The 25047-nt window shown below is 47.4% G+C and overlaps 1 long non-coding RNA gene across 1 annotated transcript; it reads right to left on the reverse strand.

Moving 5' to 3' along the window:
• Nucleotides 1–6280: 6280 nt before the first annotated feature.
• On the reverse strand, nt 6281–10010 carry LOC144949101 (uncharacterized). Its single transcript, XR_013640244.1, has 3 exons — nt 9666–10010; nt 8931–9023; nt 6281–8816 (listed from the first exon to the last, which is right to left on the reverse strand). It is a non-coding gene; the product is annotated as an uncharacterized LOC144949101 (long non-coding RNA).
• Between the last annotated feature and the right edge of the window lie 15037 nt (nt 10011–25047).

Genomic DNA, 25047 nt, shown 5'->3' on the forward strand with positions numbered 1-25047 from the left:
AAAAACACAATAAACATAATAAAAATAATTATGTTATTTTATTATGTTTCATTATGTTTCATTTTTATTTTTTTATTACTTCCCTTCTACGCGACTTTACCGAAAGAACCAAGAAGATGAATCCCTGCAGTCACGAAAGCTTGAAATCGAAATTTAGTGGTCATTCAATTCACTATCTCTGCGTTAACCAGGTCAGACGCATTATCTCTTGCAAAGGAGACCTATGTAGCCGTGTTACTTTGGGAGTTCAGTTAAATATCTCTTTGTCAACCAGGTAGAGAAACTCTATCGCTTGTGAAGGAGGCCGGTCCGTCGATAATAGTGAGTGTAATTAATTCTGCTGTTCTACTTGTACTTTAACCCAAGCGTTGGTTTTTACTCAGATCGTTTTTGATGTAAAATGAAGCGAGATGTTGAGTGGGGGGGGGGGGCATGGGGGTGAGGTTTTGGGAAAGAAACACTGTGCTCTTTTGCTGCATAAAGTGCAAAATGTAAATGTCTTATATTTAAAAACATTAAGCTAAACTGTAGCATTTATAGGCAATGCATATTAACACCCCCCTCCGCCCCCCCCCCCCACCGTTGTTTTCTGCAGAATACAAATAGTGCATGCACTGAACGACTTCACGACGCTTGTTTTGCGCTGGACAGTGAAACGGGAGGAGTGACTCGATTTAACAGGCCGACGGGGGCGAGTGGAGAGTAGAAAAGGGGCAACGCTTAGCGGGACAGTCGGTTTGTTCCATCGTTGCGGTACGAAGCGAACATTGGGGCTGGCGTTTTATCAAAATACATCATCGCGGGTATTTGCGAGCGAACGGTCATTCATGGATCACTCCGCGCGCGTGTGCTTCATTTGTTAATCGAAAGCCCGGAGTGTCGTGGGGGGGGGGGGGGGCAGCCGTTGTACGGCGGCAGGGGTTCGGCAGCGCTGTCCTCCACAGAATCCTCACGAGGCTGGAACCAATGTCGGAGCTGCGTCATTGTAACTTTTGCTGCGATTTAACACCCCCCGGGGAGGCTTTCGCAACCAAATATCATGCATGATAGGTTTATTTAATTTTGGGTTAGATGGCGTAAATATGTGTCGTTAAACCCACCACTACTCGACACAGCCATTTACTGGCAAAACGTCGTACTCAGATTATAAATGTTGTGGCTTTGCTCTCCAACACCGATGTGCTGTACTAGTAACGAATTGGCACGTTCTGTTTACGGGACAAACCTTACTCCCTGGCTGTGTCGGGTGGTGGCGGGTTTAACGACACATTTACGTGATCTTACCCCCCACAAAACCCTGTATTATACTGCTGTGATGTTTTAAAACGGGGAAGAAAACTGGTTTGAGATTCATCTCTGTGTTGCTGGTGGATAAAACAACTAAAACCAAACCGGCGAATTATGCATGTCCACGTAGTGGTATTTTGTGTTTTTGTTGTCGTGACACTCATGCCAATGCCACCTGAATATCCATGAGAGGTTTTTGGGTTACATCGCGTGAATTGAAAGGTGTCGTTAAACCCGCCACCATCCGACACGGACAATTTGTAAAGGTTTGTCACATAAACACAGCGTGCCAATTCGTGACTCTTCCAACACACCGGATGTGCTGAATTAGCGGTGTCGAGTGGTGGCAGAGTTTAGCGACACATTTATATTTTACGCGATCCAACCCAAAAAACCTCTTGTGGATAATATTGGTAGCTAAAGCCTACTACACTACTACTGTGTCAAACTGGCGACCTGAATTTGTTTTCACACATTAACCGTGCGACGTAGCAACTCCCCCCCCCTCCATAAACCGCTGCAAATAAGTTGGCTGTTCAAACGCGTAGACGTAATGTCACGGTGTGAAGTGTAACCTTGGCCGACACATTTGACAGTCGCGTGCCAGTGTCCTTTGAATTGAAGGCAACAAAAGATTGTTTCTTGGTTCCTACACGGCACACCAATTACTGTTTTTTGTTTAGTACCTAGTAATGCATCACCGAGATGCTCAAGCATCGCTTGGGATGTTTGGCAAATTCTTTTCTCGGAGGGGCGTGGGGTGGTTTATGTCTATGCGAGTTTTAAGCAAAAAAAAATGCCTCCGCATTTTTGTCATCGTTCCAATAGCAGTGGTGTTGAGCGAGCGATTGCAGGGCTGCGCCCTTTATCAGTTTTCTAATGCATCACCAGATGTCAGTAAACATATTTTAAAAATCGCCCTGAGCAAGCGAAGCATTTTGTATTCGTAAAAAGGACTCATTTCCATTTGTTTGCAGCGTCGCATCTCTTTTAACATTCCACGGCTTTTACGACTCCGTAACTCGGCATTCCGAGCCTCCTTGGAGGCTGCTGTTGTTGTTTCCCCCCCCCCAACCAAGAACAAAATAGTTCAAAGAGGAAAAACAAGAAACGAGCTTTATTTGCAGGCAGGTGTCAATCAAATGATTGCCTGTGTTCACATTCCATCTCGGGTGCGCTTTGCTTTTCTCAATTCGATCGAATTAAAATCATTTGTACGTTCTGACTCACCAACTTAATTTTACTGCGGCTTTTTTTCCCCCCATCCCGGTCGCGCTGCACAGCTTTCCGATGTTACCCCGTGGTGTGTCGCCCTACATGCTGGGGAGCTTCTTCACGAAACCGAAGCCGCTCAACTTTATCTCTCGAGCGCTCGTATCGGTTCCTGGAGGAGGTCTCCCGGCACGCGGAGAGGAACGACGTATAACGGTGCTGAACGTCACGCGGTACAACCTGAGAACACTTGGAAGAGAGGCCAGACTAATTAAATTAGCCGTGGAAATGTATTTCCATACGTCCTGCAAGTTTTTTGATTCCATGGCACATGTGGATGGCACACGTGTCGTCGATGGGCCACATTTGAATGCGTGAATTGTTTAATCCCAAGTACACAGAGTACTCTATAAAACAAAGAAGTCTATAAAATAGTATCTGTGCGTCTTTGCCAAATATTTTTGCTGTTTATGGAACGCTGAGTTTTTGGACATCGGTTGCATGCTATGCATGTGTCTCTGCAAAAATGTACCGCTCATAATGTACAGTTGTGTCATTACTATTCAACTCGTCGGTGCATATGGGAAAATAATCAGTTGCATCTGCATTTATACATTCAGGCAAAGCTTACACATTAAATTAGTACACGATAGCAATATGATAACAAATATTTCCACGTGCAAATGGACCGTGGTTGCATGTTTGATTTAATCAGGCAAAACATTTGTGTAGATATTTTTTTTTTTACAGAACACAGGGTTCAGTGTACTTGCAATAGAGGCTGTTAAGGTGTATTTTTGAAGTCAAACCAGCAACACGAACTAAGCAAAGGTGTCTCAACCCTGTCCACATTGTGCAAGTGTTCAAGCCGACACAAATATGTTTTGCTGTTGTTGATGCAAGTGGTGGGCTTTTCGCAGGCACGCCAACATTGTTGTACAGGTAACGGCAGTGTGTGACGTTAAATGAACACAACGGACCTTCATTTCTCACTCGATGCGTTTGCGGAACGCTGCTATACGCTCGTTTGGAGTCGGGATAATCGGCATAAGAGGCACCACCACCCAGGGTATGGGCTCTACGTATCGATCATCTAATACAGCACCATATAGAGTCCTGTAATTCGATCAAAGGGTCTACAGCAGTGGTTCTTAACCTGGAGTGAACGCACCCCCTGTGGAGGGTGCGAGATGTGGCCACAATTCTTTAGAAGATAAATAATCGAAAACAAATTAAGCACCGGCACGTAAGTTACAACTACTTTGTTTCATCAAACCCCTGTGTGTTTATTAACATTGTACATTTTTTGTTACGATTCAGAACCTAAAGGGGGGGGGGTGGTGCAAGCTTGCAGTGAAGGCTAAGAACCACTGGCCTCTGGGGTAAGACGAGAGTCCGTGCCGGATGAAGCTAGTACGGGGCCAGTAGCATGTGATGTTATAAAGGGGCCCGAAAAAAAAAAAGACATTAAAACACATTTTACTTGCATCGTAAAATAATTGTTTTTTTTTCATTAGTCATACAGCCAGATAATACGACAAATCGCTAACCTTAAACACCCAGTTCATAAAAGTTGAAGGCGGTATAGTACTATAGTAATAGAGCAAGTGCAGAATCACTGAACAGGAATTGATCGCTTGAAAGCATTTAGCGCGGGGCCCCTTGAAAGTGCACGGGGCCCGTAGCTACTACATGTATAGCAGTACCTACTACATTATATGTAGTAGTAGCTACTAGTAGCTACTAGTAGCTACTACTACATATGCAGCTACTTTTTCCACTCGGATAATCCGGCACTGACTTGAGCAAACAAACCCAAGGGGGTGGGGGATGTGGTGTGTGCCAACGCACCTTCGGAACACCGCTCTGGACTGGCCCGACCGATATGAAGCGTTGGCATCACCGCTTGAGGAGGCTCGATTGGTACCTTGTGGAAAACGCAGTTCACCGCGCGTCCGTTGTGTTGCTGTCCAACGCGTTCGCCCACTATCGCGACTTTCTCCGTCTTGAAAGAAGACGGGGGGGGGGGGTGGGGGTGCGAGAGAGAGAGTGCCCAATTTTGTGTGTGTTTTGAAAGGGCACTTTTCGGCACCGGGGTTGTCATTCAAAGAAAGCGCGCGTGGGCAGCTCGTTACATTGTTGATTTTTTTTGCGGTGTTGATATATTGCGTAATAAACGAGTTGATGTAATAAAAGCCAGGGTTTATTATTGGCACATTCCACGCGTGTTTTTTTTGCGTTTGTGTTTAACCGGAGGGGATCGGCGGGTGGGGGGGTGGGGAATCGCTTCAACTTATCCACTTGCCCACTCGTCAACTTGATGGGAGCCGTGGCTGGAACGCGTAGCCGCATTGCGCTGCGGGCACGGCCAACAAAGTTCGATTCCCACTCGCTTACATTCCATGTTTACTGGGCAGCAAGCGACGTTTCGAGAAACGGCCCTTCTTAGTAGCACAATCGATGCATCGTAACATAGCGAGAAAATATCGGTCATAATCCGTTCAATTTAAACACGTAGGCTTTCGCGACCAGTATTATTCATAATAAAGGTTGTTTTGGGTTAGATCGCGTTATTTATGTATCGCAATCCTCCACTACCCGACACGGCCAAGCGGTAAAACAATGTGTCACGTCGACAAAAGACAAATAGTTCACTACTTTAGCCCACCGGTGTGTTGTAGAGTGGATCCACAGCATTTACAATTTGAGTAGTACGACGTTTCGCTGGCTGTTACATCCAGCATCTTCGGGAGATTTGCCAGACGAGTGGAGCCACCCACGTGCTTCCGGTCTTAAATAGTGCAGGATGACGTCATCGTTGATGAACCCCATTAGGATTCGAGATCAGAGGTGGGGGTGAATGCAATTATGTAATCGATCAGTAATCAGCCACTTAGCATGTGACTCACCTGTAAGGAATTGCAATGTGTGTTGTGTATTACTTAATAATACGCTTCCAGGCTGCGTCGAGTCGAAAGCGATCACAGCGATTGAAATTATTTGAATTCTCAATTTCAATTGATTCTCTAACTAATCTTGGCCAGTAATAATTAGTTCTGCATAACACTTCAACGTGATCAAAATTAATTGAATGTCCTTGTTGGCAAGCATGCACTGCCACTGCTGACAGCTGTGTTTGAGATAATTTAATGTTCCTTTGGTGTTCTTTTCGTCTTACGCTAATGTTATTTCCCGTCTGTCCAATATGTGGTAAGTGTTAAATTGGACAGACGGGGCCGATGTTTCAGAGGAACACGTGGATTCGAGAATTAAAAGCGTCAATGAGAAATGCCGGTTGCCGAATCAATGCTGGTGAATTGTCACGATGTTTATTGGCAAGAACCGACAGTGCCGGCCCGAGCCTCTTGGGGGCCCTAAGCAGAATTTGATTTGGGGGCCCCCCTCCCACCACGCAGACTCATCTGTGCTAGAAGATTATTGACACAAATGTCACACTATAATGTTATAGCGAATATTATAAACGAATACAGTGAGGTTATGTATTAATAAAAAATAAAAACAACACTTAAAATACTTCACTCTTTTATTAAAACTTCTGAATACAAACGGTCACAAAAAACATATTAAATAAATTATTTGCAAATGTGCATTAAATGTGCAATCTTTTAAATAAAACCAAAATAGACAAACATTAATCTAATCAAAAATAGAATGTTACAAAAAAAAAGATACTTAAATAATGAAAGCAAACATAAGAACAGCAAGGGTTCAACAATGTCAACTGTACAACAATGACCTCAAAATCGTTCCTTCCTAGCTTTTCTGGAGGCAAAGTCACTAATGACATCATTGTATGGTATTGCTTGGCCAACTTTGTTATTAATACTAATGACTGCAAGTCCACTTAGTCTTTCCTGGGCCATTGATGATCTCAAATATGTTTTTATCAATTTGAGCTTGGAAAAGCTCCTCTCTGCTGAGGCAACTGACACAGGCAGAGTGCAGGCTATCCTGAGAGCTACCCAAAGATTTGGGTAAAGCTCACACATCTCATTTTGTGAGAGGTATGTGAGAAGCTCAAAGGCAGTCATCATAGTTTGGGGAAGTTCAGGAAGACTCTCTATCTCTACTGCCAGTGCGCTACCATCAATATCAGCCTCCTCTCCACAAGAGAGTTTTTCCCCAAGAAGCTCACATTGTTCCCTCCGGACCTTTTGATCTAGCTCCCTAAAATTGAGCAGCACTCCAAAGTTCTCTTTAACCTCACTTAGAGACTTAAATCTATCCTCCAATGACAGAATACTACGGTCCACTACAGCATTAAAAAATGACACTTCCAGCCTCTTCATAGCGTCCACTATCGGCTCATCTGCAGCCTCATAGGCAAAGTGCCTTTTTGTAGAACGCAATCGCTTCTCTTTCAGCACTGCTTCTGTGTTCATCCGCTCACAAATTTCTTTAGCAGATGTCTGTGCATCACAGAAGCCTGTTTTTCGGTAACTGATAAGTTCGCCTTTGTTCTTTTTTACAAGGTTAACCGCTACATCAAGCTGCATGTTGGTTGACTGTAGAAGCTTGCTCGTGATGTTAATTTTAGACAAAATGTCACACCAGACAACACAACAAATCTGAAACCTAAATGAACCTATCTCTTCCGCAAGGGAGTTGGCTTCAACAGCCACTACAGGGTCAGTCGCTTTACTTCTCAGTTCTAGCAGGGCTTCCCTCACCTTCTCTGACTGGTAGCGCAAAGCTTCAATACTTTTTATCCGGCTTTCCCAGCGTGTCTCACTCCAGGACTTGAGGGTGATGTCAACAAACTTCCGTAAGATGGCCCACCTTTGAGTGGACCCAGCGAACAAATTGTACAGCTTCTCCACATTTCCAAAAAAACAAGAAGCATCCGTTGATGCTTTAGCCGCATCTGAAACGGTCAGATTTAGTGTATGAGAACTGCAAGGCACATAAAAAGCTCTTGGATTCTTAACTAATAGCCTAGCCTGCACACCTTTGTTTTTTCCCTTCATATTAGCCCCATTGTCATAGGACTGCCCCCGACAATCCTGAAAAGGGATGTTCAATTCCTCAAGCCTGTTAAGGATTAGATTGGACAAACCCAGGCCAGTGGATTCTGGAGCTATCAGAAATCCTAAAAAGTGCTCTTTTATTTCTGGTGTTTTGCCCAGAGTGACTGTGCGCACCACAACAGACATTTGTTCATGGTGACTAACATCAGGTGTACAGTCTAAAATAATTGAATAATATTTGCAGTCCTTGATTTCTGCCACCATTACCTCAATTATTTTGTCACTGACACACTCTATCAGCTCATTCTGGATAGTCTTACCCAGGTACGTGTTGTGCTGCATTCCACTATCAATTCGTCTGATGTGGTCTTTTAACACCGGGTCAAATTTTGCCATCAGTTCCACCTCTTTAAGGAAGTTCCCATTGTTGGCCTGATGCAAAGTATCGACAGACCCCCTGAGTGCAAGATTCCTCTCCGCCAAAGACTGAATGATACTAATCAAACGAATGAGAACATCTCTCCAACGATTTCTTTCTGCCTCCAAAAGGGCCATTTCTGTTGCATCAATAGTCTTCTGCTTAGAAAGACGGAGGGCAAAGTCTTTCCACTTCACCATATTACTGCAATGATCTTGACTATTCTCATGCTGTTTCAGCAAAGCACCTACATTTACCCAATCACGCTGTCCCTCTGTTGACAGTTTTGTGGACTTTCTTGTGAATAATTTGCAACAGAAGCAGTAAACCGCATCTTTTTGCTTTGAATAAATTAGCCAGCTTCGCTTGATTTTTTCCCCATTAACTAACTGTCTGTATGTGTAGTGGTAGTGAAAGCTTCGTCCATCTGATTTCTTGGGGAAGGTAAAGGTGTCACTTATTGGCACTGGCCCTCTTCTTACCAGATCAGTCCTTTCTGAGTCTGACAGGAATGCTGACCATTCAACTGGGTCAATTGGAGGAGCTGTTGATCTATCTTGATAGCTGGAGCTTGTTGAGGGAGTAGATGGGAAATCTATTGCAGTGGGTGGAGATGTAGAAGGACCTGTAGGGACATTAGATAAAAATAAAAAATAGAATTATAAAATAACATAACACAGAATATTTTATAGTAAAGCCAACACAAAACAAAAACTTTTAGATTAACTGACCTGTCATGCTGGCTGAGGTTGAAACCGATGTATCAGTGAATGTAAGTGCTTGTAACTGCTCCTCGCTTTCAGTCGCTTGTAACTGCTCCTCGCTTTCAGTCGCTTGTAACTGCTCCTCGCTTTCAGTCGCTTGTAACTGCTCCTCGCTTTCAGTCGCTTGTAACTCTGCAGTGGATGAACCTGCAATGATAAAATAAACAAACAAACAAATAAATACATAAATAAATAAAAAGCTAAATGTGTCATGTCATATTAACAGGCTATGTAACCATTTGCCATCAAGAAAAACCTCACCTGCTGTATCATCAGCTGTGGAGGCTCTGACACTCGATATGTCAGTAGGGGCAGGTAAAATTGGTTGTGCTCCAAAGTACTTCAACAGTGTTCCTGGAAAAAAAAAATAGCATTGCATAAATGCATAGTTGATCGAGCAGAATGAGTTTATTTTTCCATCATTACTAAGCAATTCCACACCACACCTAACAATTCATATTCTATTGGCAAATGAGGCATAATTGCAGTATGGTGAAAAATTAACATGGTGATCTACTGCAGCCTATAAATATGAGGATAGCACTGCTACATCAGTTGCCACCATATTAATAAAATTGAAGTCTATTTTCATTACAGAAGTCTCCCCACCTAACATGGCTTTGGTATATTTTCTCATAAAGATCAATACCATCGCTTGCCAAAGATCTTAAAGCAGAGACCGCACGTGCTTTGCCTATGAAGCTGGAATATTCACTTCAACACAAACAGCAATGCTAGCTAAGCTTGTCATCGCTGTTTTCTCCAACTTAAACCGATATCTATCAACGTGAAATACACACCTACTACCTAGATAAATGTATATTAATAACATTTCACTGTTGTGGCGGGGATTTAGCTCTGGTGCGTTATATTACCACTTTTATGGCTTATAAAAATATCATGAGTCATGACTAGCTAGCTGCTTCCTCAAGTGACGTGAGCACAATTTGTGCTGCTGCTGCACAAAACATACTGTAAATAATAATGCAAACATACCTTTATCTCGCTCTTTTTTCTCCTCCTCGGTCCTTTTCTTTTTTCTTTTTTCGGCACCAGAGGGATACGTCCTTTTTTGTGACATGGCTTAGGCGTATTTATTATCGTGACGTACAATTGCGCGCACCTGCCCGCGCCCGCGCCCGCGCCCACGCGAATTGTCAATGAGCCGTGACATCCGTGAGCCGTGACAAAGCAGCAGTTGTCGACAGAATTTTCTTGTCTTGAATCATTTATTCATTCATTCATTAATTCATTTATATCACTTGTTTAAGTTATTTAATTGTAAAAAAAAAAAACGATTCGGGGGCCCCCTGGTGGCCAGGGGGCCCCAAGCAGCCGCTTAGTTCGCTTATGCCTCGGGCCGGCCCTGAGAACCGATTTCAAAATCATCGTGGTCTCATCAGCAGGGTTCGGCTTGCTTGAATCAATGCTTGTTGTATTACACAGCTATGCTCCCCGCATTCACCAATTCCCACAGCCTACATACCATGCAGTGGATTGACATCATGGCTGGGCACGTAACACATTCCTGCGGAGGGAGCTGGTAGGAACGTTGGGTTGCTCGGTCAATGGCCAGGGTCAACGGCGGCGTGGTGTATTCCGCAAATATGCCCGACTGTGAGGGCGGGCACAAGCCGGCGTGAGTAGGTTAAACGTTGAGTTTTATAAGGGCACCACGGGGTGACTAGCCCCTCCCCACCCAGCCCCTCCCTGCACGACGGACACAATAATCCCCTGTGGGCTGGTGTAACCAGGAGGTTCCTACCAGTAAAATTCGTCACGTGAGTCCAAATATTCCTGAACGATCACATTCTCGTTTAAACCACCAGGGGTGGCTGAAGCACAGATTTAAACGGTGAATCTTAGAGCTGCTGCCTCGGTGCTCTGATACGTTTGAGACTCTGTGCCGGATTATCCTAGTAGCTAAAGTAGCTACATATGCTACGGGCCCCGTACTTCCAAAAGCTAAATGCTTTCAAGCTATCAATTCCGGTTCAGTGATTCTGCACTTGCTCTATTATTATAGTACTATACCGCCTTCAACTTTTATAAACGACTTGGCGTTTAAGATTAGCGATTTGCCGTATTATCTGGCTGTATAGGAATTTTATTTTTTATTTTATTATGCAAGTTAAAAATGCGTGTTTTTTTAACTTAGGGTACCTATATAACATATGCTACAGGCCTCGCACTAGCTTAATCCGGCACTGCAGCCACCCCTGTAAAGGCGAGTGATTGGTGATATCAACAAGGGTTAAGGGGCCGTCCATAAATGACGTCACGCGATTTTGGACGATTTTTGACCTCTCCCCCTAGTCACACGGCGTCACTAAAAGTCAGACCCCCCCTCAAATACAACGTCACAAAGCTCTGCCCCTCCCCCTCCAAAAAAATAAAACATGCCTCAAATCGCTTTAAACTATTGTCATTGTAATGCGTATTTAATGTGCCGTGGGGGGGGGGGGGACTTTTGCCGATAAGATATCATCGGTGTGATGTTCGCCACACTGCCTGCAAGACAAAAATACAGCAATTCCGAATGCAATTGTGTTGCATAGCAGCCTAGGTTAAACAGAAGTCTACCTGTGCAATAAAACAAACGTAGGCCAGCAGTGTTTGTCAGCAAGCAATCACAGAGGCTGCCCCCCCCCCCTTTTATCTTTTTTTATGAACTGATGGATGCGTTCATCGAGTCTGGCACGACTCCTCTCACATAAAGTCCCTGCGTGAGTCCCCAGGTCCGGCAGGACGATACAACAATAGCGCATCGTGATCGTCAAATATTCAGTAACACTGCTCGTTCGATGGGCACATCTCTTATTATTATTATAATAACAACAACAACACCCCACCCTATCCCCCACCTTGCTTAAAAAAAACACACGTGAAATAATAACACGTCACCAGCGGTGTCTGTCAAAAATCATGTTGCAATAAAGCGAGGCCTATCACGATGCCGTGCCGATCATCCCCATCTGGAGGGAGATTTTAACGAATTAAATTATGCGTTTGCATTCATCTAAAATCCTCTTTCTCCCCCCTCCCCTCCCCTCCTCCTCCAATTCCCACGGGAGAAGACGCAACAGGGCCGAGCCGGGCCCGTTCCTCGCTCTCGCTGGGTTTTGCCACACAAAACCCAGAGCAAACATCTGCTCAAAATTAACTCTGCAATTGCGCCCGCACTGTCGCTCTCTCGCTCTCTCTCTCTCTCCTCGCTCCCTCGGTCTCTCTCGCTCGCTCTCCGTTATTGCTACTTGGGGCGTGGGCGTTGATTGTGCGTGATTTTGTGTGTGCGCGTGTGTGCGTGTGCGCGTGTGCGTGTTTACGTAATTTTGTGTGTGCGCGTGCGTGTGTGTGTGCGTGATTTTGTGTGTGCGTGTGCGGGTGTGCGCGCGTGTGTGCGTGTGTGCGTGATTTTGTGTGCGTGTGTGCTTTGTGTGTGCGCGTGCGTGATTTTGTGTGTGCGTGATTTTGTGTGTGCGTGATTTTGTGTGTGCGCGCGCGTGCGTGTGCGCGCGTGCACGTGTGTGCGTGATTTTGTGTGTGCGTGTGTGTGCGCGTGCGTGTGCGCGCGTGCACGTGTGTGCGTGATTTTGTGTGTGCGTGATTTTGTGTGTGCGCGCGCGTGCGTGTGCGCGCGTGCACGTGTGTGCGTGATTTTGTGTGTGCGTGTGTGTGCGCGTGCGTGTGTGCGCGTGTGTGTGTGTGTGCGTGTGTGCGTGATTTTGTGTGCGTGTGTGCGTGATTTTGTGCGCGTGTGCGCGTTTGCATCTCGGGCAGTCGACCCATGGCACCTGCTGGGTCTGTCTGTCCCGTGACCTCCTGCTAGCGGGCGTACGACACTTCACGTGGCCTTAAAGTGCACGTAGCCTGGCACAGGCGCCGTGGTTACGTGTACTGTCACTTTGTGGCGAATGGCGGTTGTTGTTGTTGTTGCTGCTGTGGGGAGCGGTGGTGTAGCGGTTAGCACGCTGCGTTACGAACCCGGCGACCCCGAGTTCGCGATTCCCACTCACGGACATCAGCACCATCGGTGACGATTATCTGAACAGGTCCTGGGCCTCTCCTAGGTCGACTCGGCCTCAAACGAGTACCTGGTGCGGTGTGCACACATCGCCACTGGGGGAGACAAAGGCGGCCGGGCGTGATGCTGGCCACCCACCACCTCGTGTACCGTTCCGGCCTTCATAGGTGCTCGCTAACAGCACTTGCCCCAACAGTCTGTTGAAGCCACACGGTGGATCTTTGTCTTTGTGTGCATGCATGTCCCCACCGCAAGAGCACGACTATGATTGTGCCGTGGCCGTGATTATGCAAACGTGCGACAACTCCTTGGCGAGCGCGTGCTCGGAGGAGACACGCCTAATTGTGCTTGCCTTGCGTGTTAATTACATTGAATACAAACGACGGTATATTTACATTAGCCGCCCAGCGGTGTGTGCTAAGCCTGTGCAATTCGGTATTAGGAAATTAAACAAAAACGCTTCGAAACGCGTGCATTTATTGAGAACCTGGGACAAAGACCTCTCCCCCCTCCGTATAGCCTTAACGGACTGTAGGGGCAAGTGCTGTTAGCGAGCACCTATGAAGGCCAGCACGGCACACCAAGGGGTCGTTGGCCAGCAGCATGCCCGACACGCGCACACTCCACCTCTACATTCACGCAAACCCACACAGGCATTCTGCAATATTTTGCTGTCTTTTCTTGGATTTTCTGTTTGCACATAGTCACTATAAGATGTTTTCTTGTTCGTGTTTTTTGTTTGTTGCGGTTGCACCCGATTCAAGAGCCGAATGGCTCACAGGGCTATACCTGATAAATGAACTTGCGCTTGCATTCACTAAAACGCGCGCCCACACACACACACACACGTGCGTGCACGCACGCGTACCCAAACACACACGTCATTTTGTGACATGCCAAACGTCAGTTCAGCCTTGGTAAGCGCCGCTTCCCGTCGCATTCAGGCCGGCTTAAACACCTCCGCTATGGCTTATTTAGTAGGGGCACCGGTAAGCAATGCATTGTGGTACCGTAGTTGAACCTGGATGTAATGAGAGCGATGGATCAAGCCTTCAGCGCGGGGACAGGGCATCAATCTGGCAAAGTTGTGCGGTGAAAAATGACACCGGGAGTTGTGGCCGCAGAGCTAAAAGCCAACGATTTCATGGACTCCTGTTTGTTGTCAAGTCCCCATTTTTTTTATCTTGATTGGTAAAAAAAAATTTAATCTGGCTCGAGCTGACTTGCGCCGCAGGGATTTAATAATCATTTAAACACCGATTTATGCTTTTTTAAAAATATTTTACATTTCTCACGCGACGCAGTTGTTTTTGCTTTGATTTATCATTTGCTTCGTTTCTGTACCTTTTACTTGTTGTTGTTGTTGTTTTTAAAACATTGATTACCAGGGTCACCCTTGCTAATGATACCCCCCCCCCTCTCCATGACCTCGTGAGTTCTCACCTGGGCTAAACAACCACATTTGAAACTTGATGGCCTCATCCATTTCTAGACGAAGGCCTCCTCATCGTTCTATAATGTCACAATCCACGTGTAGTGGTATGTCCTGGACATTGCTCCCGTCAATCCGTCTCCATGGTGGGCATCCTCTCGGGCGCGTTCCCTCATTTGGCTGCCGTTTTGCCACCAGTCTCGTTCATCGGCCCTCATTCCCATCAATCAATGTCTCCTGGCCAAAACCACTTTATTATTATTATTATATATTTTTTTGTAAGAATATATCCGATTTGCATTTTCCCCATCCCTCATTCTGTCTGTGAATGTATGTTTTTAAGCATTCCAAAAACTCGGTATTTTTTTTAACATGTGCATCGGCTTTTTTGTTGTTGTTGTTGTTGTTGTTTTAACGAGGATAAAGCCCACCGAGCTATTAGCTCTGTTTCAGAGGCGACCCCTGGCCACACACGTGGCCGATATCATCGCACGTGGGAAGTTATAGCCGCAGCGAAATTATCCAAACGCACGTATTGTAAATGCGCAGAGGAAAAAACCGGAGAACCTGGGATAAAATCCACTTAACCACCAGGGGGGGAGAGAGAGAGAGAACACGCGAACTCCAAAGATACAACAGGCATCGTCAGGGTCCGGGATCGAACCCACAATCACCTGCGTGCCAGGCTCGGGAGCAGTGCCGGATTATCGTAGTAGCAAGAGTAGCTGCATAAGTAGTAGCTACACGTGTAGTAGCTGCACGTGTAGTAGCTGCACGTGTAGCAGCTGCACGTGTAGCAGCTGCACGTGTAGTAGCTGCACGTGTAGCAGCTGCACGTGTAGTAGCTGCACGTGTAGCAGCTGCACGTGTAGCAGCTGCACGTGTAGCAGCTGCACGTGTAGCAGCTGCACGTGTAGTAGCTGCACGTGTAGCAGCTGCACGTGTAGCAGCTGCACGTGTAGCAGCTGCACGTGTAGCAGCTGCACGTGTAGCAGCTGCACGTGTAGCAGCTGCTACACGTGCAGCTGCAACACCCTATCTGGTTGATTACGTTCTTCCTGAGAATGCTACATTTGAGAGAGAGATTGAACACAGAACCAGAAACATAGACAGACATATAAGCAGACATTCTCAGGAAGAACGTAATCAACCAGGTAGGGTGTTGACTGTTATGTTACCCGACTCTCTGTTGTATTACATTACATTTCTAAGTATACTAGATTTGTGTTTCTATTTAATATATACCTGATGATGATTGCTTGTGTTGCAATCGAAACGTCGTATGCTAGTATTTAATTTAATTTATTATTTTATCTTTATACGTGACTTTACCGAAAGAACCAAAGAATAATTCCTGCAGTCACGAAAGCTCCAAATTAACCCCGTTGCCTTGCTGGTGGTGAAACCCCAAGGACTTCTCTCATTTAATGACATTGGCATCTAAGCTCCCGAACATGTTTCCAACTGCAAGAATATAATTGAATGCGAGTGGTATTCTCAATTGACAAGGACACGTATCCACCCACTTGTGTTGTATATGCATATTTGTTCTTCTAATAAGGCAGCGAGAAACCGGATGGTGGCCCGGTGCAATTTAATATCCCTGAATTATTGAATACGGTCCCATTACAATGGAGCTTTCATTAATGTTTGGCTTCGAAAGCAAACAAGAAACTTTGCCGGCGGTAATTAAATGGAGAAAAGGCCCATTTCGCTCCAGTCTTGCACAGAAGGTACGATGCACGATCTGTTTTACCTGCAGAACGTGATAGGTAAGATAAATAAAAAAAATAAATAACGAAATAAATACGAAACCCTCCCCTCCCCCATCTGATGAGTTGACCGGGTGGCTCTGAGATCAAATTGCTGAGCTGCGACCGGTGAGACTACTGGGTTCAAACCCAAGCAGGAGCTGTCTGTGATTACACGCGGTTCTCAAATGGTCTCAGCCGAGTCAGCAATGACTACAACGATCCCCGCCCCACGTGCAGACTGTTGGTGCAAGTGCTGTTAGCGAGCACCTATGGTGGGGTGGCCAGCACCATGCCCGGCTGCCTTTGTGTCCCTGGTGGCGATGTATTACACGCCAGGTACTTATTTTAGGATGAGTCCACCTAGGGGAGCCGCAGGACCGATTCAGATAATCGTCACTGGTGTTGACCATGAGCAGGAATCGAACTCTAGTCGCCCGATTCATAGCGCAACGACTGCACACACACACACACACAATCCCATTGTGTTAAATTTGGTTCTGCACTTAGTTTGTCTAAATTTCATATCGTGATCACCAAATATGTGGTGACCATCACGATCTCTAGCAGCGTGGGTGAGAAAAAAGTGCTGCCCCCTATTTTTGCGATGTTACTTGAAGGGATCTCAGAAGTAGTTTTGTCGTGTCTACTTTCGCGGGCCACTTTGTTTCATGACGTGACGGTCGATCGGCAGGTGGGGTAAAGTGTGGGCACCGCAGCCTCTTTCAAGACGTCTAGCCAGCGTGGAAGAGTAGGCCTAAAGATACACTCTTTGGAGGTGCTCCCTCGTCTCTTCCTCCTGCAGTGACATGAGCAAGAAATCGTCGGGCTGAATCTTTCAACTATTACACTTTTTATTTTACCAGTTAAGACCCACTGAGCTGTATCGCGATCTTTCAGAAGCGACATGGCCACGAATGAGAGCTCGATGAATGTTACTCACCGTGTGGAATTTGATAGCAGCCACGATGTCGATCCTAAGTGTGGAGGGGAAAACCGGAGGACCCGGAGAAAAATCCACGCGACCACGAGGAGAGAGACACCGCAAACTCGAAATATACAGCAGGCGTCAGGGTCGGGATCGAACCCACGACCTCCTACATACCAGGCGAGGTAGTTAACACTTCGCCACCACGGCACCCACTACCCTTTACCCCACCTCTCCCAGCAACAGAGGTGGGTTTGAGTGACGTGGGAGTCGAGGGGGGCGCGGGGGGCGGGGGGGACCTGTGCAGTGCCACACAATCGTGACGCCAGCCCCCCAGACACACACGGGCACCATCTGTTCACTGCCAGCCCCCCCCCCCCCCCACCACACACCACACGCACATCCATAGGGGGGAGGTCTGCCAGAGCAGCTTGTTCCATCTGTGGCAGGTCACGGAGTACGTGTGCCACGAAGCCCCCCAACTTGCACACTGCTGGGCAACGGGCCTTCACCCCCCCCCCCCCTAACCACCCCCCCTCTCCCCCCTTCTTTTCCCCACCCGCTCGTGTCCTGTCATGGCATCTGAACTCCGCGGCGTCCTCGTCTCGCTGCTTGCTTACTGCCGTGCCCTCCGCCGTCTCTCCTCCGCACCTCCGAAAGGCGGCCGCTGACCGCGTCGCCCGGCGCTTTCAGACGCCGTTGCTTCCGCGGCCGTCTGGAACGTTCTTCCTCCCGATATTAGGAAGCCACTGGGAGCGATGCACTTTTAAAATCACTTTTTTTTTAAACTGCACTTTCGTGTTTTAGCTTTGTTGTCCTTCCCCCGCAGCTGCGATTATCAAGGTTGGCTACGTACGGTGCGAAAGAAGTTCAACGTGCATACATAAGTTTCATTCTACAACCTTCCCTCGATCCCCGCTTTGAGGTTCATTTTGCCCGTCGTATCTCGTCAGTTATTCTCGTGATGGGACGTGGAGGAGAATGAAATAAGAATGGTACGGTGTTATATATGTTTTGTGTGTGTTTATGCAGTGCCCGTTCATGCATCTCGACACGCTGCGGAATTTGTGTGACGATTGCGAGTTGGAGGCGCGTGGAAAACCACAAAGAGAGCGGGCGGACAGCAGTTGCCCAACCTCTGTGAGCCCGACGTTGGGGTGTTTGGCCAATTCCACCAAGGGGCGTTTAACACACGTGGAGATGAAACCGGAGTGGCCGGAGAAAACTCGCGCATGCGAGAGGGGTGGAAACACTCAATCCCAGCACGGTCGTTCCGTCCTCCTAGAACACAGCGTGTTGTTTTCATCACGCGAATTGGTTACGACGCGACGAATGTATTGGGGGACTCGTTTTTTTTATAACGCGGACGCGAATTGGATATACACATAGGTATACAATAAAATAGATCACGACGTTTCGGGCGCAACACAAGCGTCCGTCATCAGGTGGGAAAGCGTGGTTCTGCTGCTGCTGCTGATGCAGACTGTTTTAGAAGGTTTGAAATGGGATCGAGTGAACGTAACCGCGTCTCGCGAGTAGCAATAAGCGATTGTACGGCTGCCTCGGAGTAGCGGTGTCGCGCGAGGCGGGATGCTGCTGGATGCTTCTCGGTGCTACCCACGCGACTCCGCCGTGGTCCGGCCTGCGTACGCGACTCACGCGTCGTCGCGGGCCGTGCTTCACCCCTGCGTTACATTTGACTCACGATAACGCGATTTTCCCATAACGCGGTATTCTTCCGGAAACGCAACTACCGCCGCGTTAGTGGAGGACAGGCTGTGGCCGATGAAAGTTAATGAACTTGCTGTACTGCCATACCTTGGGCAAGCCAGCAGATGCCGCACCTCGAGAGCATTTCGTGAAGTTGAGCGAGGCACTAACGCTCTCCTCGTACTAGGTACAGGTCAGAGGTCGCAAACGGGTTTTGATTCCTTACCCGTACCCGGCCGCACCAGGGTCGCAAACGGGTACCCGTACCCGGCCGTACCCGTACCCTACCCGTACCCGGCCGGGTACGGGTAGGGTATCGGGTACCTGATTGCGACCTCTGGGATGAAGCCATGTTGCAGGCGCGGGTGGGTTGATTCTAGGAACTTGAATTGTGAGAAGAGACAAGACGTTGGGAAATGAGTGACAAACGGTGACTCACCAGTGACTCACGGCCTACCCGTACCCGTACCCGGCCGCACCAGGGTCGCAAACAGGTACCCGCGGGTAAGGGTAGCCGGGTATCGGGTAGGGTACGGGTATCGGGTACCCGGTTGCGATCTCTGGTACAGGCACGGCCACCAACAATCAATGCCCGGCCATCCCCGGATTTGAACTCGTGGCAGAATCGGGCCTCTTAATGGCTGCAAGGGAGGCAGGCCGCGCATGAGAAATAAGCTCGGAAGTAAAACTCACCGTGGGAGAGACTTTGACTTTTAAACAACTTTTATTGCCACCAGCAGCAACAGCACTGGGAGGAAATTCCGATATGAAATACACAAAGTCACCAGCAAACAAACGAATAAACGCTATAAATCCACGCGCTGTGGCGGTAAATGCACCGCGAACAACACGAAGAAAAGTCACGTGGTGGTGGTGGTTGTGGTGGAGGTGGTGGTTGTGGTGGAGGTGGTGGTTGTGGTGGTGGTGGTGGTTGTGGTGTCATCGCGCACGCCACGGTGACGAGCGAGCGCTTCAGAAGGTGAACACGAGGGTGCCGTCCACGCTGGTGCAGAGGGTTTTTCCGGCTCCCCAGCATTCGAAGAAGACGTGCACATCACCGACATGTGTGTGGTATGCGTGCTCTAACCGGAGCCGCGCCTTAAGCAGGCCCCTGAACACTGGAAGCACAGAGCAGCCGTCAGTGTCACCTTGCAGCATCTTTTTCCTAGTTCTGTACACCGCCAGAGAGAGCCCGGAATTCTCCCCCAAAAACCACGGCAAGACGGAGAAACGAAAAAAAGATGCCCCTCTTGTGCTTTTGCAGAATCAAGTGTGAATGTAGGTCATTGTAGGAATGTGCAAGATAATGTACACGTGTGTATGTTGAACTCATATCCCATCGTGCGTAGCCAACTGTGCTAATCGGAGGTGTGGGGGAAGGACAAACTAAACACAAACATCAGTTCTAAAGAAATTAATTTTCATTTTTAGACTTAAAACTTTCGTGACTGCAGAAATTCATATTCTTGGTTCTCTCTGTAAAGTCACGTAGATAAAAAATAACAATAATTATTTAAAAATAAACATTATAAAATAAAATTAATAAATTGAAAATAATAACATAAAAAACACGGTAAGACGGAGAAACGAAAAAAGATGTGCTTGTAATTTTCCAGCAATGAGGGCAGAGTTTACTGGATGTGGTGTGCTCAAGGCTTGACGTCTCATCTCATATTTTCCAGGTCGCCGGAAAATCGGCGGTAGACCATCGGTGCCGTGGTGGTGAGATGTGAACTACCTCGCCTCGTATAAAGGATTTCATGGGTTCGATCCCGACCCCGACGCCTGCTGCGTATTTGGAGTTTGCGTGTCTCTCTCCCCGTGGTCGCGTGGATTTTTTTTCCTCCGGGTCCTCTGTGATTTCTCTCCACATTTAGAATCAACATCATGCGTGCAGCAGCAGCAACTGCAGCAGCAGCAACTGCAGCAGCAGCAACTGCAGCAGCAGCAACTGCAGCAGCAGCAACTGCAGCAGCAGCAACTGCAGCAGCAGCAGCAGCAACTGCAGCTCCCTTTGATGCTGTCAATCCTGCATAATGCACATGCATATGTAGTGCTAATCACATTCCTGCATTTCCCATAAATATGCTAAATTCCTCTTGATATGCAAATTCCTTTGTCAAGGCGCCCAGCTTATATACATGCTCCAAGCTCGTGTGCTGTTTCATTCAGACTCTGTCGCCTCGACGGACCTGGTTTTCACCTGAGGACGGCTGCTTGCGTTGTGGCCGAAACGTCGTGAGAATAATTTTTATTATGTTTTATTTTATTATTTTATTACTTCCCTTCTACGCGACTTTACCGAAAGAACCAAGAAGAAGCGTGCAGAGTAGTTGGTTGCTATATTCAACGCGAGACGCCGCTCTCCGTTGAGCTATCATGTGTGGCCACATCGCTCTGAACAAAAGAAAGCTGTATCACAGCCGAGTTGACCTTACCTGGCAAAGTGAAAATAGCAAAATATAGTAGTAGGTTTTTACCCTTTAAACTGGTACAAAACTGACACCTGTATACAAGGCATCATGTTTGCAATAACCGCAACGCAAGCAGTCTTAATGCAAACAAAAAGAAACAACTCTGACAATGGTAATGATATGAACTGTCCTTGAAGTTGATTGGTCCACACCCGAGACAGCTTTTCTTAGAGCCTAGTCTCACATGGTGTTGGACCAGATGACGCCAAAAGACTAGGCCCTAAGAAAAGCTGTCTCGGGTGTGGACCAATCAACTTCAAGGACAGTGCATATCATTATCATCATCAGAGTTGTTTCTTTTTGTTTGCATTTTGACTGCTTGTGTTGTGGTTATTGCAAACACGATGCCTTGTATAAAGGTGCCAGTTTTGTACCAGTTTAAAGGGTAAAAACCTACTACTATATTTTACCACTGCTAAAGGAGATGTCTCATAGAGTGAATAGCAAAATAGTTTGAGTGTGCCTTGATTTCCGCAGGCGCGCTCAGATTCACTCTTCGACAGCTCTCTTCAACGCAGAGCCAAAGTCTCCCTGGAGAGGCTTGGCAGCGTAAATATATCTCCTCCGCGTGTCCATCACTCTGCGGGAATAACATTTTTGTTGTTGTAAAGAAACTGTTTCTTACCCAATAACCCAGCAGCCGCGCACGGCCTCGCGGGAGCTACGTTTGTTTTCGAGACGAGCGTAAAAAAAAAACTGGAAACGGGTTCGACACGCAGCGTCTCATCAGCAGGCGGAAGGTCTCGCTCCGAATCGATCCCTGGCGAACCGCTGATCTTACAGGCAAGGAGCTCGCTTCTAAGAGCGACACGGGTTGGTGTGCCTGTTGGGGGAGGGCGGTAAGGGGGCTAAGGGAGGGAGGGGAGTAAGGGAGGGGGGAGTAAGGGAGGGGGGCTAAGGGAGTGGGGGTGTAAGGGAAGGGGGAGTAAGGTGGGGGAGGTAAGGGAGGGGGGCTAAGGGAGGGGGGGTAAGGGAGGGGGTGGGTAAGGGGGGCTAAGGGAGGGAGGGGGGGGAGTAAGGGAGGGGGGGGAGTAAGGGAGGGGGGAGTAAGGGAGGGATGGAGGTAAGGGAGGGGGCAGGGAAGGGGGGCTAAGGGGGGGGGGGTAAGGGAGGGGGCAGAGTAAGGGGGGGGGAGTAAGGGAGAAGGGGGGATAAGATGAAGAGATAATTGACGGTGGGGGGGTGGGGGGGGCCTTCCTGGTAGAACTTTAGTTTTAACATCCTGCACCTCCGAGTTACGGTGTGAAAGAAGTTCAACATACATACGCACACAACGGAGAAGGAGTCAATCCATCCTCTGATCCGTGATATTTTTTCCGTCAATAAGAGGCACGCGGGCTCGGGCACGCGTGAACATCGATTGCCGCAGATCGGAGGAGTTTTAAAACAACAAAACTCTGAATCGATGATTATTAGGAACGCGCTGTGACATTGTAGACACTAATGAGCTGTGTTTGCTGCGACACTCGAAAAGTGGCAAAGACAGCGGCAAAAAGTTTGTTCGAAGCGCCAACGTCTGGCGGTAGAATGCGGTCGGCAACCCGCTGTGGTGACATGGCTGGGCCCTGGCTTGCTGCTTGGTTCGAGACCCCCACCGGCCACCCTGGTTAATACTGCGGGGTGTGTTCGCCGCTAAGTTGAGCGTCCTGTGGCGTTATCCATAAAAAAGAGGTGGCCCACGTGTGTCCGTTGTCTGTGCCAAAGTTCCCAATTTACTCGCAAATTTCCTTCATTGGGTAAAACCACTGAGCAGAATGAGCCCCTTCTATTGGCAGCCTACGCGTGTCCGTGAAACGTGTAGCGCCTTTTGCGCGATAGCCCTGTTCTAAAAGAACGGCGTTTAACATTTCCTTTCTCGTTATTATTTTTAGACTCCGACTAATTGACGTTCCGTGGAGCGGCACCGCCTGATTTGTGCAACTTTCGTTTCACGAGGCCAGATTTTAATGCCACCGGCATGGACACAAGATTTAAAAGTTTGTGCGACGCCAAGAAGCGTTTAGACATTCACGGTGAAGGAATAAAACGAAAGTTGCTGCCACTACGCGTTACAGCCCGGGGAACTCCTGCATCGTAACCCCCCACTTAATCATTTAACATTTGAAACCCAGGCAATGCCTCTCTGCATCTCTCTGAGATTCTGTCAGGAGGCTCCAACCTCGGCTGTGTTATCAATTCAGTAAATTTAACCCGTTCACAACTACTTTCGCATCGCGTACGTAGCCAAATCTGCTAATCGGAGGTCCGACGATAGTGAAGGTTGTTCCGACGCCTCCCCCTATATGAGTGTAGGTCACATTCAATCCACTGCTGGATGAAGGGCCTCCCCAAGCCGCTGACACCAATACTATTATATAACAATGCACCTTGTATGTATTTATGTTGAACTTCTTTAGCACCGCACGTAGCCACCCGTGCTAAATCGGAGGTGCGGGGGCAGGACAAACTAAACACAAAAAGCAATTCTGAAGAAATTGGTTATAAAATATGGATTTTAAAGTGCATAGCTCCAGTGGCTTCCTCAAATCGGAAGGAAGAGCGTTCCAGACGGCCGCAGAAGCGCATCTGAAAGCGCCGCGCGATACGATCACCGTCATTGTTCGATGGTTAGCCAAAAGCGAGGATGACCGGAGTCTGCACGACGCTCTACCCTCCTTGACGAGAATCAGCGAGGTATTGCGGTGAAATGTGGCGAGTAGCAGCTATGAACCGATTTCATCGCTCCATCTCCTCGGTAGACGTCTCTCTCAGGGCTCGTTCCACTCCTCGGCTGCCACTCCGTTACCACTCTCGACCGGAGGCCATCCCCGTCGCTTCTGGCCGTGACGCTCCCTGCCCAGGCCAAAGCTCCATTTTGATGAACGATTCGGATTTCAATTTAACACGTAGGCTTTCGCGACCAATATTATTCATAATATAGGTTTTTGGGTCAGATCGCGTTATTTATAAATGTGTCGTAACCCTCCACCACCCGACACGGCCAAACAGTAAAACATGTGTCACGTTTTTCAAAGGACAAATTAATTGACTTCTTTAGCCCACCGGTGTGCTGAAGAGATGATGACGTCACCCTGATGCTGTTCTATTTAAGACCGGAAGCAACAGGAGAGCTTCACCATTCTTGCCCGATGAAGCTGATTGTAATTATCAGCGAAACGTCGTACAACTCAAATTTTAAAATGCCGTTGATTCTCTCTTCAGCACACCGGTGGGCTAAAGAAGTCAATTAATTTGTCCTTTGAAAACGTGACACATTTTTTACTGTTTGGCCGTGTCGGGTGGTGGAGGGTTACGACACATTTATAAATAACACGATCTGACCCAAAAACCTATATTATGATTCGGATGTCGTCATTCACCTGCGTTCGTTCTCTCCTGTACGCGTTCCTTCCTTATGTTTAACACTCAGATTGTAAATATTGTGGTTTGGCTCTCCAACACACAACCGGTGTGCTGTACTAGTGACGAACTGGCCACGTTTTGTTTACGTGACAAACCTTACTGGTTGGCTGTGTCGGGTGGTGGCGGGTTTTAACGACACATTTATATATTTACGCGATCAAACCCAAACACACCTGTATTGTGGAAAATAAAAAAAAGTTCATACTTTAGATTCATAGTTTCTATCCTACCCAATTTTAGGCCTCACCCAGGTCGGCTTGGCCTTAAACGAGTAACTGGCAAAGTGTACGATTACCAACTACATCTCATTAGCAATGCCCACAGCTCCATGGCAGAATCCTTGATGTTGGGGAGAGGGGGCGATGGGGGCCGATCGCCCCCCCCTCCAGGACCCCTAACACCGGTATTTTATTGATATTTACTAGATCAAAATACATTGAATGATGTATTTTTAATTTCTTGTATGTAGGGCCCAATTTAAAAGGCTTGACATTTCAGGAAGTTTCTCGACCCTGCCGGGTCTTGCGTTTGCGGAAATGATCGTGAACTATTGTTGAAATTTTACGTGCTCTGTTGTACATGTAAAGAATGGCCATCAGATTTTTACATTCCGCAATCTCGACCGCCAATATTTCTTCACGTAGCCACACGTAAATC

This window comes from Lampetra fluviatilis, chromosome 52 (assembly GCF_964198595.1).
Source record: "Lampetra fluviatilis chromosome 52, kcLamFluv1.1, whole genome shotgun sequence".
NCBI classification, from domain to species: domain Eukaryota; kingdom Metazoa; phylum Chordata; class Hyperoartia; order Petromyzontiformes; family Petromyzontidae; genus Lampetra; species Lampetra fluviatilis.